At 40.5% G+C, this 14,404-nt stretch overlaps 1 long non-coding RNA gene across 1 annotated transcript in view; it reads right to left on the bottom strand.

Moving 5' to 3' along the window:
• Positions 1-7,329: 7,329 nt before the first annotated feature.
• Positions 7,330-14,404, bottom strand: part of LOC139033360 (uncharacterized) — a 211,626-nt gene continuing 204,551 nt past the window's right edge. Inside the window, exon 4 of the long non-coding RNA XR_011485944.1 lies at positions 7,330-8,139. This is a non-coding gene — a long non-coding RNA (uncharacterized lncRNA). The remainder of the gene's footprint in view (positions 8,140-14,404) is intronic.

Raw genomic sequence — 14,404 nt, 5'->3', positions numbered from 1 at the left:
TGTTTTGAGCACCTGCTCCGTGCTTGTCATTTTGCTGAGAGCCAAGAAACACACAAGCAGAAAAAAGCACCCATTTTCACCTTTAAAATATCACCAGCAGGGTCCTTGGTTGCAAGCAGCAGGAGCCTATTCTGACTGATATAAGGAGCTATATACTATATAGTTATGAGAGTTTTATAGTTATAGATGATAAAGAGACAGACAGATAGACAGTAACTTTTCCAGAACCACCAGGAAAGAGAGAGAACCACATAGAACATGGCGTGGCCCAAGCTACAGTCACAATCACACCCCAGCAGGGGTCCACAGATGTCCCTGCTGGTACTCCATGCTGCACTGTATATGCCAACCCTGGAGCCCAGTCCCTACCACTGACCATCATCGGCATGTTGCCCTGAGACAGTCCAAGCCGAGGCCTCAGTGGTCCTCCCCGGTCCCAGATGGAATCTCCTATCACTGCTTCTCTGAGGCCGCAGCTCTTAAATAACAGTCTGCATCGACTCTATCTGACTGTTTGACTTAGAAGTGAGATTCTAGAGTCAGATTCCTTGGATCCAAAGCTTGGCTTGTCCAATTATTTGCTGTGTGACCACGAGGAAGTGACTTTCTCTCTGTGGGCTCCAGTTGGTCCCTCAACTATATCAATTTGATAATGTGTGCATGCTCAGTCGCTTCAGTTGTGTCCGACTCTTTGTGACCCTGTGGACTGTAGCCCACCAGCTCCTCTGTCCGTGCGGTTTTCCAGACAAGAACACTGAAGTGGGTTGCCATGCCCCCCTCCAGGGGATCTTCTCAACCGAGGGGTTGAACCTATCACGTCTCCTGCAATGCAGGTGGGTTCTTTACCACTGAGCCACCAGGGAAGCCTAATTTGATAATAATGGTGCCAATTTCACAGGTATTAATGAAGATTACTAGATTTAAGACTATTATAGTTGGGTTGTATATTATGATAGCTGTTATTAAGGATCACATGAGTTATTACTTGTCAAGTACTTAGAAGGATATCTCTTAGTAGAAGGAGTTGGGAAAGGGAATATATGAAACTTTCAGATTTCATCATGTGTGATGGGCTCAGCCTCCAATCGAGACTCAAAAGATGGGGAACTTTCTAAACCATAGGACAGGCAAAGAAGAATGGGCACTAAGCTAGTAGAAACATTTAAAAGGATTTCCCTGGTGGTCTAGTGGCTAAGACACTGAGCTCCCAATAGGGTGCCCAGTTCTGATCCCTGGCCAGGGAACAAGATTCCACATGCTGCAACTAAAAGTGCTCAGGCTGCAACCAAAGATCCCACATACTGCTACAAAGTTTGAAGATCCCCTGCCTGTGACTAAGACCCAGAGAACCAAACAAACGAATAAACTGAAACAAATAAATAAAAAGTGAGTTGAACATTTAGATCCCTGCTCCTGGAGGTCGGGGCTCTATAGAAATGAAACCCAGAATAGGATGAAAGTGCAAGGACTATGAAAATGTCTGGTGTTATGGGGCCCTGGACTGGGGAGTCCTGGCTGCCAGAGATCTCTGTGAGGAAAGCTTCAAAGGAAAGGCAGAGTGGAGACAGGAGAAGGCGTAAATGCCAAAGACTTCCTTTCTTGACAATTTTGTGATGGACTACTCCTGTTCTGCCCCACCTTAAGATAATATGACATTCTAAGGCAGTAGTCTTCAAATACTTTTGCCCAAATATCCCCTCAAAGAATTTTGCAAACTATCTACATGCCACAGATTTTTAACATCTAGAATTTTTATCATAAATTTAGATAGTTGAAAATGTTGTGATTTCTGGCATATAATATACATGCTTTAAAAATCTTGAAGCTTCAGATTTAGCTATTTTAATTTATAGAAACTGTATACCCTTAAAAGGAAAATGGCAAAGTTCTCAGTTTCAAATCAATTAGGCAAAACAGACCATTTTTGTCAGGGAAAAAAAAAGTCTGAATTTATATTTAATTGAAATACATATATTAATCTGTGTCTCTGGGTTAATCAACTGATTCTGAATTCAAGTTCTAAAAGAAATGGAGAAGGAAGGTATGGAGCCTTCCCTTGAGTCTGAAGCCTGAAGCAAATAATGTGTTTCTCCTTTCAGATCTTTCCACTAGAAGTTCCTCTTTATTTTCCTCACACAATGCTTCCTTATGAGCTGTGAAGTCTCAAATTCTCCCTTTGACACCTTGACATATAAGTCTTGAGTCCTGAGCAAGGCATCATGGTCGAATTTAGGGTCAGTAAAGTGGAGGGAGGAAACTGTAAAAAGGGAACAGAGAACCCAGAGACCACAGGCTCATGCTCAGGTGGCCCGTTTAAGAATGAACAAATGTAGAGGTTAAAACACAGAAGTTTACTCCTTAAAATGAACCCAGCTTACATAGTCACTGAAAAATCTCACTGGAGCATGTATTCCAGTTAAAAACAAACAAACAAAACTTATTCTAGAGCTATATCTAATGCAGAAACCTTTATATGCATATTTTCATTTATAAGTATATTTTCCATTATAGAGAGAGAGACAAATGACAGACTGACATAGATGTTCTTATCAAGAGTTCAAGCCAATCAGGGCCAACATGGTAGAGGTGCTCCCACCCTCTACACAACAAAAGGAAAAGGAACATTCAGCAAATGGTACTAACATTTTATACTACACATTTATTTCTGTCTTTGCCAGCAGCTTAACTTTCTTAGGGGGCCCTACAATGCCTTTGGTTCCAAATTAATCTTGACAAAATATTATATGTAATTGTGAAATAATATGAATATTTTATGAAGTGCTATGGTATTTAGAGCAAATATATGATCCAAAGAAAGGCAAACAGAAGGATACTAAGGAATTTTGCCCATCCATGTTTAAAGGGGAAAGCCAATGGGTTAGGGAGTCCCTGCGTCTCCACTCCCCCCACCCCGCACCCTAGCCCCCATGAAATCAGCCTGAGAGCCTCTGGAGCCACCACCTGCCTCCACCTCTGCGGAGGCCTGGCCTCCAGTAAGGGACTTTCCTACCACATCTAAGGAGCTGGTTACAAGGTGTTAATCACTCAGGCCAGTCCAACTCTTTGTGGGTTACCCCATGGACGGCAGTCCACCAGGCTACTCTGTCTATGGAAACCTCCAGGCAAAGATACTAGAATGGGTTGCCATTCCCGTCACCAGAGGATCTTCCTGACCCAGGGATTGAACCCAGGTCTCCTGCATTGCCGGCCGATTCTTTACCTGGGAGCTTGAGCTGGTAAGGAGGAGCTTAAGCTGGCCACAAATATTTAGACACTTTGAAGTTAGATTCCCCAATCACTGTCAAGTTGATTTTAAATAGAAATCTTCCTTTCTTTCTCTTAGCATGTGTATGACTGACACAGCATTCTGTAGGAAATGAGAAATCTGCACACCAATCTTTATACATTTTCAGTTCAGGCAAAATCTTTAAGGAATTAATTATGTGTCTTGGATCTGCTGTTATTCAATTTGTCAAGGCAATTTCTGTGTGCCAGACAGAGTTTTCCACTCCCAGTCATTCACTCGCCCCCTGAATGATGGGGAAGCAGAAGCCCTCAGAGCCTTAAGCCAAACAAGTGAATGGAAGAAAAGAAAGAAAGGCAGCAAGAGTGAGAGAAAGAGCGGAAAAAAACAAAAAACTATTAAATGCAAAGTTTCTCATCAAATATCTTTGTACCTAAGCAAATTTAGCCTTTCTCCCAAGAGAAGATTATTTATACTCTTTCCTCTTTCTTCTGTTCCCCTGAATTTGTCTTGAGAAACTGTTGAGCAATTGTAAAAACTCCATGAAATGACTAAAACAGAGCACAGATGAAACATGACGAACTGCTGAGGAGGTGTCCTTTGGGTGAGCGGTGCTGAGATCACCCTGAATAGCCCTGAGGGCTCAGGCTAACAGAGAGGCAAGAGCACTGGCCCGCGGCCCCAGTGGGCTGCCCAGCTTCTGACTGAGCAAGAGCAGCGGAAGGAACGGAGGGTGTGAAAAGGCGGGGGAGCAAATGTACGACAATCCACGCAGTACTAGACCTTGCAACACACATCCCCAAACTTCCCTTTAGATGTTAGACTCCCATAGGGACAATGACAAAGTTACTCTATCAGTCACTAAGACAAAAGGAGAAGACACAGTCCACTTCACCTCACCGACAACGATATGATTCCCTTGTCAGTGGTGACTTTAATCTGACCCCTCTCTGCCACCAACACTGCATATTATTAAAGATGTGCTTTGAGATTATGTTTTCTGAATTTTTACCCCTTTTAACTAGAATGAGCATTATATCAAGAGTTACTGAGGGCCTACCTGGACTTGACCTTCTGTCTAAAGTATAATCCTTTACATTCCACACAAGAGGCGCTGTTGTCCTGCTCACAAGGCATGGTGATTAGAAGACCATCATGGAAGGAGGTCAAGGATCCAAAGTTAACTACCAGTTTATTGCCAACCCAGTAGTGTTTCCCCCTCTTTCTTGCAAAGGGAACTCTTAATTTATTTCAGTGTCCACCTGAGGACAAGCTTCCTGATCCCTAGCTCAGGAATGCATCCCGATTTACGTAAGCCAGTCACGGCAAAGCCACTCCTCTTGCCTGTGATTTAAGTAGGTGATACAGTTCTGGTCAGGTAGTTAAGGCAGGAAATCATTGAGGGCTTCCAGAAAAGGTTTTCTTACTCAAAAATCATGTCACGAGAAAGACAAAACCATTTTTCCTGCTGGATGTTGTGGCTGGATATGGTAGCCACTACTTGTATAGTCATCTGGCAACTCTGTGTGGGTCTAACTGGAGCACACAGTCAAGGCACCAAACATGGCAGAACAGAAAGTGGAGGGAATGCAGACCCTTGACAATGTCACAACTAAATAATTAAACTAAATAATTCTGGCACTGCCCTGTCTTGCCCCTTCTCATGTCCTTATTATTTCAACCTTCTGTATTGGCTTTAAAATATGCTCCCATTCACTGATCTTCTTCCATAAATGACAGAAACCTAAATCTCCCCCCTTGATTTAGCAGACTTAGTGACTCACTTCTAAAAAATAGCATAGGGCGGAAGTGACAGTACACAACTTCAGAGACTAGAGCTTAAAAGGGCAAAGGCTTCCTCTTCACTTTCTCTCAGAGCACTCATAGCAGATGAGGCTGCCTGTCATGTCCTGAGGACACCCAAGCAGCTAAGGAGAGGCCTATGTGGTGAGGAACGGGGTTCGTCTGCCAACAGACACATAGGTAAACCATTCAGAAGCAGACCTTTCAAGCCCAGTCAAGCCTGAAGATGACAGAAGTTTCTGCCTATATCCTAACTGCAACTTCATAAGAGACTCTTAGCCAGAACAATCCAGCTAAACCACTCCTGAAGTGCTGACTCATGCAAATGCTGATATAATATCATTGTTGTTTTAACCACTACTTTGTTGGAGAAATGGTTACAAAAGAGTAGATAACAAAGACGTTTTTTAAGATTTAGTTTAACCTTTTCAAAGGTATATTAATTGATAAAATGTTCTAAAAGTCTGCATTCTAAAGCCAGAGAATTACAGGGCCCTTCAGGGGTCTCCCGGATCATTTTCCTCTTCCTTTAAGAGGGTATACGATGCAATGTGAGACAAATAGAAATCTCTCTCATATGACCTTCTAAAAAAGGAGATAATAGTTGTTCTAGGGCTTTACTTTCACAGTCATCTGGTGAGAGGCCAAAATCCTCTAGCTATGATTAAACCAACTGCATCTTGAATCCTTAAACTGAGTAGTATTTCCCAAATTCCTTATAGGAAAAGTATCCTGAATAACATTAACAGATATTCTACCACAAAACAAAAAGAGAGAGAGAGAGGGGGAAGCGATAGAGATTCAAAGCATATACATAGTGTATTGAAGACTTTGGAGAAGTCTTTCTGCAAAGAAATCTGTTTAACTTTTGTTTAAGTCATAGTTTCTCAAATTTAGGGTGACTATAGACAGTCCTCTAATGCTCCTTTCTTCCAACAAAAATACCTATGATAATTTCTTGAGACATAAATGTTCTTTAGGACACAGAGAAACATGAGCGTGGATGAGAAAGATAGCATCACAATACACTGAATGAATGTATTAACATGAATGATCAAAATAATTCAACACTATACTCAAAATACCACAGCCATCCTACGGAGATACAGTCACATCCATTATCTGAGTAATTCAAAGTGTCTAAGTTTAGACTTAGATCTCAAGTCAGAAATGGGTATAAGAATTAGCAATGTGCAATGTGCAAAATAGGACTCATGCACATTTACTCAAAAAGATTAGCACTTTTCTCCAGAAGTCCAAACTTTCAGATTAGTTTCTTCCTTCCATTAAGCAATAAAATGTTGCTTTCTCCTTTAAATTTTTTTATTTTAACTTTTCAGGAGAATTTTTCCTCTCAAATATTTGGCAAAGGAAAAGGACTTCTTATAAAGATTGCTAAAATATTGATATCTGGTATATAAAACCCCAAATTCACAGGCCAGTGCCTGCTAAAATGTCAAATAATTCACTAATGATGCAGCCACTAGTACCAAGGCTGGCAGTGATTCTATTCTGTTAAGCCCCGCGTCAGTTCAGTTCAGTCGCTCAGTTGTGTCTAACTCTTTGCAACTCCATGGACTGCAGCACACCAGGCCTCCCTGTCCATCACCAACTCCCAGAGCCTACTCACTCATGTCCATTGAGTCAGTGATTTGGGTTAAGCCCCAAAGCCAAGTGAATAAAGCCTCACCCTCCTGAGTAACCTCCTGAGTAACCAGGAAAATCACTCACAGGAGTCAGTTAGGACTTCCTCTAACCAGACAAGGTCCCATGAGGTAAATGGTTCTGTCCTGGGGCTGGGCCAATCTTTCATGCCCAGAATAACTCTGACTTCTCCTGATTATACCTTTGAAGGAATTTCTTTACCATTTAAAAATAAAACCACCAGCCCTTTAAAACTCTGTAGCAATGAGATCTATGGAAATGAATGTATTCAAGCAGGTCCATGAGACCTGCAGGTCCACTTTCCCCCCCCACCCCATGGCTCTCCATCTTTGATACTTGTAGTTGGCCATCATGCTCACCACTCAAGAAAGGGAGACTGCTTTTTTCAGTCTTGTCCCAGAGAGGACGTGAATGCTTTTCCTTAGTTCCGTTAGTAGCAATTTCCATTTAGGAAAAGGAAGCCCAAAGAAAAGAAATGGGGTAATTACAGAGCAATCTTTGAGTGGTCAGTTTTCAAAAGCACTTCATTCGGATGCTACAACTGCTGCAGTCCTAATGGTTGGTAAATCTGTTAGGACATTTTCCTGGTTTCTTCTATTAACCCATTAACTAGTTAATCCATTGCCTATAACCCTTTATTGAGAGACGATATTACCATCTTGGTCAAGGATGAAATGACTACATTCTTTCTCATCCATACCATCACTGCCAGTAGTCCAAGATCCGTTTTTTTCTGATATGAAAGATTCCTCATTTGCAGCTTTCCTAAATTCTCATATCCTGTTGGTCAGCCAATCCATGAAGGGCATTGCTCAATCCTAGAATTTCTAAGAACTTAAGAACACCTGCACCATTTTTTTTTCCTTTTGACTTGCTTGAAGGAAAGATGGACATCACATCACATGGTAGACTGCATTCCTATATAGAAACCATGGCTACTAATCTAGAAACTAGGGAGAACTGAGATGGTCTCAGAAACCAGAGAGGGTCCATGGAGTGGACTCACATAGAACCTAAAAATACCTAGGGTTTTTTAGACTGTTCTCGCCCCCATGGCATGAGCAGTTTGGAGGCTTCTCACTGACCCTCGGGAGGAGGAAGCTGTGGCTGTAGCTCATGGCAGGACCCAGCTCACACTGGCTACTGCCTTAAGCAATAGAGGTTTATCCCAGGCGAGACGTGTTGCCAACACAGGTGACTTAGCAAGAATGGAAAATCTTCTGTAGGAACAAATAGCACACCCCAGATGATGGTGGCAGTAACTTCAGCCAGACTTGTCTATACAGCTTTGGAGAGGCTGGAGAATATCTCACCCACACGGCCAGATACCGCTTGGTGCGTGGGAGTTACAGTCTTTGAGGAACACGTTCATTCAGGATGCAGACCCGTGGTGAGGTGGGTGGATAGTAGGAGGATGAGAAGGCCACCTAGAAAAGAAAAAGTATTTTGTAGGATTCTTTTTGTAGTTTTAGTAATTATTTTTCTAGAAGAGAAATGTGGCTGTACAGCATTTTTTAAAACTAACTGATCACTCCCCATCACCTCCAATATTTCCCTACCTTCTCTAGGCTTATAATTACATGGCAGGGAGATGACAGCATAAAGCAAAGATAGAACTATTCCAATCAGTCCCAAAGGCAGAAAGAGAGTAGCTGTTCACTGAGCCTTAGACAACATCCCAGAAGAGTCCAAACCTCAGCACAGCTTGAACTTAGCAGACAACACCAGTGGGCCAGGAGGGTTAGAAACCAGTGCAAAGACTGAAAAAGCACCCAAGACCACCCTTGCTTCTGATACCTAATGCAAGGTTGGGGGTCCTCAAGTGCACTTCTGGCACCATAGGCAAACTTTAGTTTCCCCAAGAACACTCTCAGGTTGAAATAATTCACTAAATTAAAAAGCAGCAAAGGGAAGAGGCACATAGGTCAAGAGTATTCCATGTATGAGCTTCCAGTGGTCCTCTCCCAGTGGAGTCATGCAAACAGCACTTATTTCTCCCAACAAAGATATGTGACAATACACATTGTACAGAGTACTGCCAACCAGACAAGCTCACTTTGGCCTTGGCAATCAGAGTTTTTCCTGGGGCTCGGTCATGCAGCTATGGTAGACAACCATATTGTGTGACCCAAGGATCCCAAAATAAATCGCTCTCTCACCGCAGATTGTCTTTCAGGGGTGGTTTTTCTGGATGCTCTGCAAGGAGAGTCCATTCCCATCTCTCTTCAGTTCTGGGGGCCACCTGGAGGTGTTTGCTTGCATCCCCTCCTCCAGCCTCAGAGCACGTCACTCCCTTCTCTGTTTCCAGCATCACATCACTTTCAACTGTGACCCTTACTCTTCCAGAGTCTCTGTTACAAGGTTCCTTACCTAGGGTGAACTTCCACCTCAAGATCTTAAACTTAATTACATTTGCCAAGCCCCTTCTGCCATATAAGGCAACATTCACAGTTTGCAAGGACTTGGCAGGGACATATTTGGGCGTCTGTTATTCAGTCTATTTCAGATGGGTTGTATGCCTAAAGAATCATAGGTACCACAAAAAAATAATGTATTTTGCCTTCATTTTATCTTATTTATAGTAAGAGATTTGTTATGAATAGCAAATATTTGTTTCTCAGGAACATTTATAATATGGAGAAAACTTAAAATTTTCTTAATAGGACAAAAAATTCCTCTCTAAAGAGACATACATTATGTAGCATAAATATTTTGATACCCTGGAATGCCAGCTGGCTTCAAAGAGTGAAAGGGCTAGGATAAAATATAATTAAGTAAGCCTGCATGAAAAAAAGAGCTTATGGAGAGAATTAGAAGCTACTTGGTGGGGCGGATGGTGGGGCAGGGAGGTATGGTCAGTGGAGAAAACAAAATGATTAATGAGAATTTCCTGAGTGCTGAGTCTCGTGTACTCTGATGCTTGGGAAGATTTGAGGGCAGGAGAAGTGGGTGACAGAGGATGAGATGGTTGGATGGCATCACTGACTCAATGGACATGAGTTTCAGCAAACTCTGGGAGATGGTGAAGGACAGGGAAGCCTGGGGTGCTGCAGTTCATGGGGTTGCAAAGAGTAAGAACAACTTAGCAACAGAATAACAACAATGGTCAATCCAACACTTTGTGGAAGAGCAAAACTAACTTTTTTTTTCTTTTGTGATAAGAGTGCCTCTCCCAGGGATCATTTCCATAAGGCACTATCTTATCTTATCCTTACAAAAATAACTATATTAATTTAATCTCACAAAAGGCATTTTTCTTAATATTCTTCTGGTAATTATTTTAGGAAAAACTGCCAGTATTTAAAAGCTTGTTTGTTAATAAAAGTTTACCCAGATGCTTACCATAAAATATTTAATATCATTTCACATTTTTATTGAGAATTATACCAAATAACACTAAAATCAAAATGATTGACATTTACTTCAATTGTGGGTATTCTGAATTTTCTCACTTTAAAAAGTCTGATGAGATTTGCATTCCCATCTGATGAATGAGAGTCATGGTCACATGTGATGGAGTCATTGCTCAGATCCCCGGTGTGGGTTAAAAACAGTCTCTAAAATAGGCTCTGTGCTTTTCCTGATGTCTTGACTGCATTATACTACATCTGCAGCCCTGCAGGTGTCTTCAGTTCATTGCAAAGCAGTTTGTGCTATCAAATAACAGCAGTGTGCGCTAAGATCACCTTGGAAAGAGACTTCTGCACTCAGACTTGGTTTTAAAAAAGAGAGAAAAGTATTTTACTATGATTGCTCATATAATTAAGAAGCTGTACAGAGACGGGGTTAAGCACATGGATTCAAGAATCAAAACGCCTGGTGTCAAATCTGTGTTCACCCCTTAGTAACAGAAAGTGTGAGGCAAGTTACTGGAACTTTTCCCCCTGAGTTTCCTCCACTGTAAAATGTGGACAAACAGTGCTTTGTAGGGCTGTGGTGAGACTGTCAGTCACAGCACTAAGATCACCACCGGGCACTAGGCAGCACTCAGTAACGGGGCTAAAGCATCATCCCCCCCTCCTCCTCTCCTCTGCCCTCACTGTCATCTCAGCACTAGCCTCTCGTGTCCTCCCTTCTCCTCTTCCCTGTCTTCAGCTTTAAACAAAGCTTTGACAATCGGCTCTCCTTTTGCAGCTCCACTCTGTCCCCAGCTGAGTTCAATAACATATTAATAAAGCATCCTGCTATACTCTTCAATAACCATATAAAAAATAGTTAACATTTTTCGAGCATTCACTATGTTCCTGTTATGCATCCTTTTGTGAAACATACCCTACACCCCTAAGCAGTCTCCTCCCTGAACTCTGGAAACATACTGCCATATTTTCCTCTTCCTTTCTCTTAAAGGCTGGTTTTCCTTGGCATTCTTTCCCAGTCCATTCTCTGTACACTTTCCTTTGGGTGGTAAAGATTGCATATTTTCAGTGACCTACTATATGCTGATGATCTCAAAACTGTATCTCCAGCTTAAACTTCTCCCCCGAGTTCCAGAATCTGATGGATGTGCACTGAACACCTCAGCTTAGATGTCCCACTGTAGCACGAAGCCAGCACAGGCAACCTGAGTTCATCGTCACACCAAACTCTTTCCCTTCTAGCGTTCCTATCTAAGAAGCAGCAGCAGCATCCCCATCCCATCCCAAGATGTACTGTGATAAATACTGAGTTGAAAAAGTTAAGAGCATGAAAATGGGCTCTGCCCTCGTGGAACTTAGAATCTAACTGGAGGATACAATGGAAAAAACAAGTAAACAGGCCATACTTAATTATCTGTCTTTTTACTGTTATTACTTATATAATTAAGTGTACTCTTTTCTTGGGATTTTTTTCATTAGCTTCTTATAAAACTGACTAACTGTCATATTTTACCACACATACTTTCTTATTCGGTAATTTTTGTGCATTCACCAATTTATTATTTTTATTTATTTTTTTAATTATTTTTTTATTCAAGTTATTATTTTTAAATGATCAAGTCTAATGACCTTTTCTTCCATGAATTTTTGTCTACTACTAATTTACAGATATTTTCTCTATCAGGAGATCTTATGAATGCTCAACAGTTTTTTTATTTGTTTATGTTTCATTCTGTTCTATTAGGCATTTGTTATTGATGAAGTATTATTAAAATTTAATTTATGAAGTTATCCAAATCTTAATAAACAGGTTGGATGAGAAACCAACCTGCCTAGCTGATGGAGATTGCCTAGATAGCAGTCTCTTTCATTTCTGAAATATTTGATACCATCAATTTTTCTGTCTTAAAATTTGCATCTTCCTTGGTTTAGCAACAGAACTCTTAGGTTTCTTCCTACCTTTTCAGCTTTGACACCTTTCTCCTATTTTCTCATCCCTCCTCCTTTTTCCTTGTGGTTGTATTTGTTCCCACAGCTAACGTCTTAGACATCTGTCCTCACCTGATTACTTTCCTTGACTCAGTTCTGGCCCATGGTATCAAAGATACTTTGATTAGGATGACTTCCTACTCATATTCAGCAAGAATAAAACTCAACATAAAATCTCCAACGGGCTTACTCTCCAGTTTCTCAATTGATACCTATCCTTTCTTCAATCAAAATCTCAGTTACACATACTCAAAACCTCAGAATCACCTTCACCTCCTTTATCTCCCTTATTTCATTAGTTGACCATTTCTACTAATGCTGGCTTTAAATATTTTTATTATTATTTACATCTATCCCTATATTTCTATTCTAATAGATTAATGATCAAAGGCCAGACAGAGCTCTTCCCTGTAAGTCTGAAGAACACCCTAATTTCTGTTCATAAATGCATTCTCTTCATTCTTCAATGTCTACCATGCACTTCTACCAGAGGGATCATCCCTATCACGCTATTTCCAAAATTAAAAAATTTTAGGGTATAAATACCACTGTTATCCTAATTTTCAAGTCCTTGTATGATCTGATTGTATTTAATTTCTTACTGAAGACCTTTAAACTAAGGGCAAAAGGAAAAAAAAAGAAAAGAAAAGAAAAGGAGAGGGAAGAAAAATGAAAAAGGAAAGAAGAAATGAAACAGAGGAAGATTTTTAAAAATTTAAAATAAGGGTATTCTTGTTGGAAATGATGGCTACCAATCTCAAAATAAATTAATCACAGAAATAAAATCATCGACACACATAATTAGGAATGTGAGGTCTGAATCTGGCTTCAGGATAGTTGGATCCAGGGTTTTACATGATATCATTAGGACACTGTGTCTCTATTTCACAGCTCTGTTTTCCTCAGTATCTGCTTTATTCTATGCCAAAGTCTCTAAAAGAAAAGAAAAGAAAAGACCTGAACCAGTTTAACCAACTCATTTAGATAGCATCACCAAATTTCTGTCATTAACTCTGACTGACTCACCTGGTACCTTGTGTCCAATTCTGACCCAATCACTGTGACCAAAGACCAGTGGCACATGCATAGCAGATGTGGGACACACCCTCATCCCTGGGATTAGGCTTCGTTTGAACCCCACTAAACCAAATGTTTGAGGCTGGGGCAGAGGAGACTCTCAAAAGAGATTTTTATATGGCATAATATACATTTATGTGAGACAAACTAAATTTGAAAGAGCCATGAGCAGACTAATCTACTAACCTGAAAGTGTCAATTCTGCTAATCAGCTATTGGTGAGATTTTTGTCAAGCTAATCCAATTTTATTTGTGCTTCACTTTCTTTCACAACAAAATGGGCATAGAATTTATGCCACCAGCTGCTCCCAGAAAACAAGATCCTCAGATGAACCTTGACAGAGTACTGCCAACATCACAAAAGGCAAAAGTTTGTAGAGTACTGTGTGGGCCTTACACTGAAGTTCTTCATATTCATACATGGACCTTTTGATTTTAAAGCACTTTTATACTGTCTAATTTGATCCAAATAAGACAACCGTGAAATATCTAGCTTTTCATTTTACACATAATGCTTTGTTTCTCAGGCCACAGTCCCCTAAAAACGTCTCGGCTGTCCCATGGAATCAGTCTTTCCTCCCTTCCTACTCTCATTCTTTCCAGCAGAGTCACATGTGAAGAAGGAGGGTGGTGTCTCAGTACTGACTGTAGAGAACCCATTTTGCTAAGGGGCTGACATCTGTTTAGAGGACACTGCATATCCTCCTGACTCTCCTCCCCAACTGAAAAATAAATTCCCACTGACTCCATGCCACGAGCAGCCCCACCTTCCTCCAAAATTATCTCTGCTTCTCTTCCAGTCTACTTCTAGAGTTTTATAGTCACCAGTTGAGAGATCAAAACCAAAACCAACCAACCAAGAAACATATAAAATTTCTTCTAAGAAAAATAAGAAAATCCCAGTCTCTTTACTATTAATCCAATTTTCCCCCTACAACATGATGAACTTTAACTCTCCCGGGGTAGTGATGACTAGTAAGATTTGGAAACACAATTTACATTTAAAATTTCTCAACAAATTTCTCTTGGGCATTTAAAAAGGTATAAATTCAAAGAAATAATGTATAACTATGGAAGTCCCTATTTTTTTATTCCCTCCTCCACAATAGTTTACAGTTGTTTGTACACAGTAGTTACTTTAAAATTCTTCCTTAAAATTAATTAAAATACTATCTTTGGAGATTCTAAATACCAAACTTATTTTTTTAAAAAAAAAACAACCTTTTAAATCCAGATCTCATTAATTCAGATTCTGTGTTCTTTCAATCAA

This window comes from Odocoileus virginianus, unplaced genomic scaffold, assembly GCF_023699985.2.
Source record: "Odocoileus virginianus isolate 20LAN1187 ecotype Illinois unplaced genomic scaffold, Ovbor_1.2 Unplaced_Scaffold_3, whole genome shotgun sequence".
NCBI lineage: Eukaryota > Metazoa > Chordata > Mammalia > Artiodactyla > Cervidae > Odocoileus > Odocoileus virginianus.
This window is presented reverse-complemented; position numbering and strand designations above follow the sequence as displayed.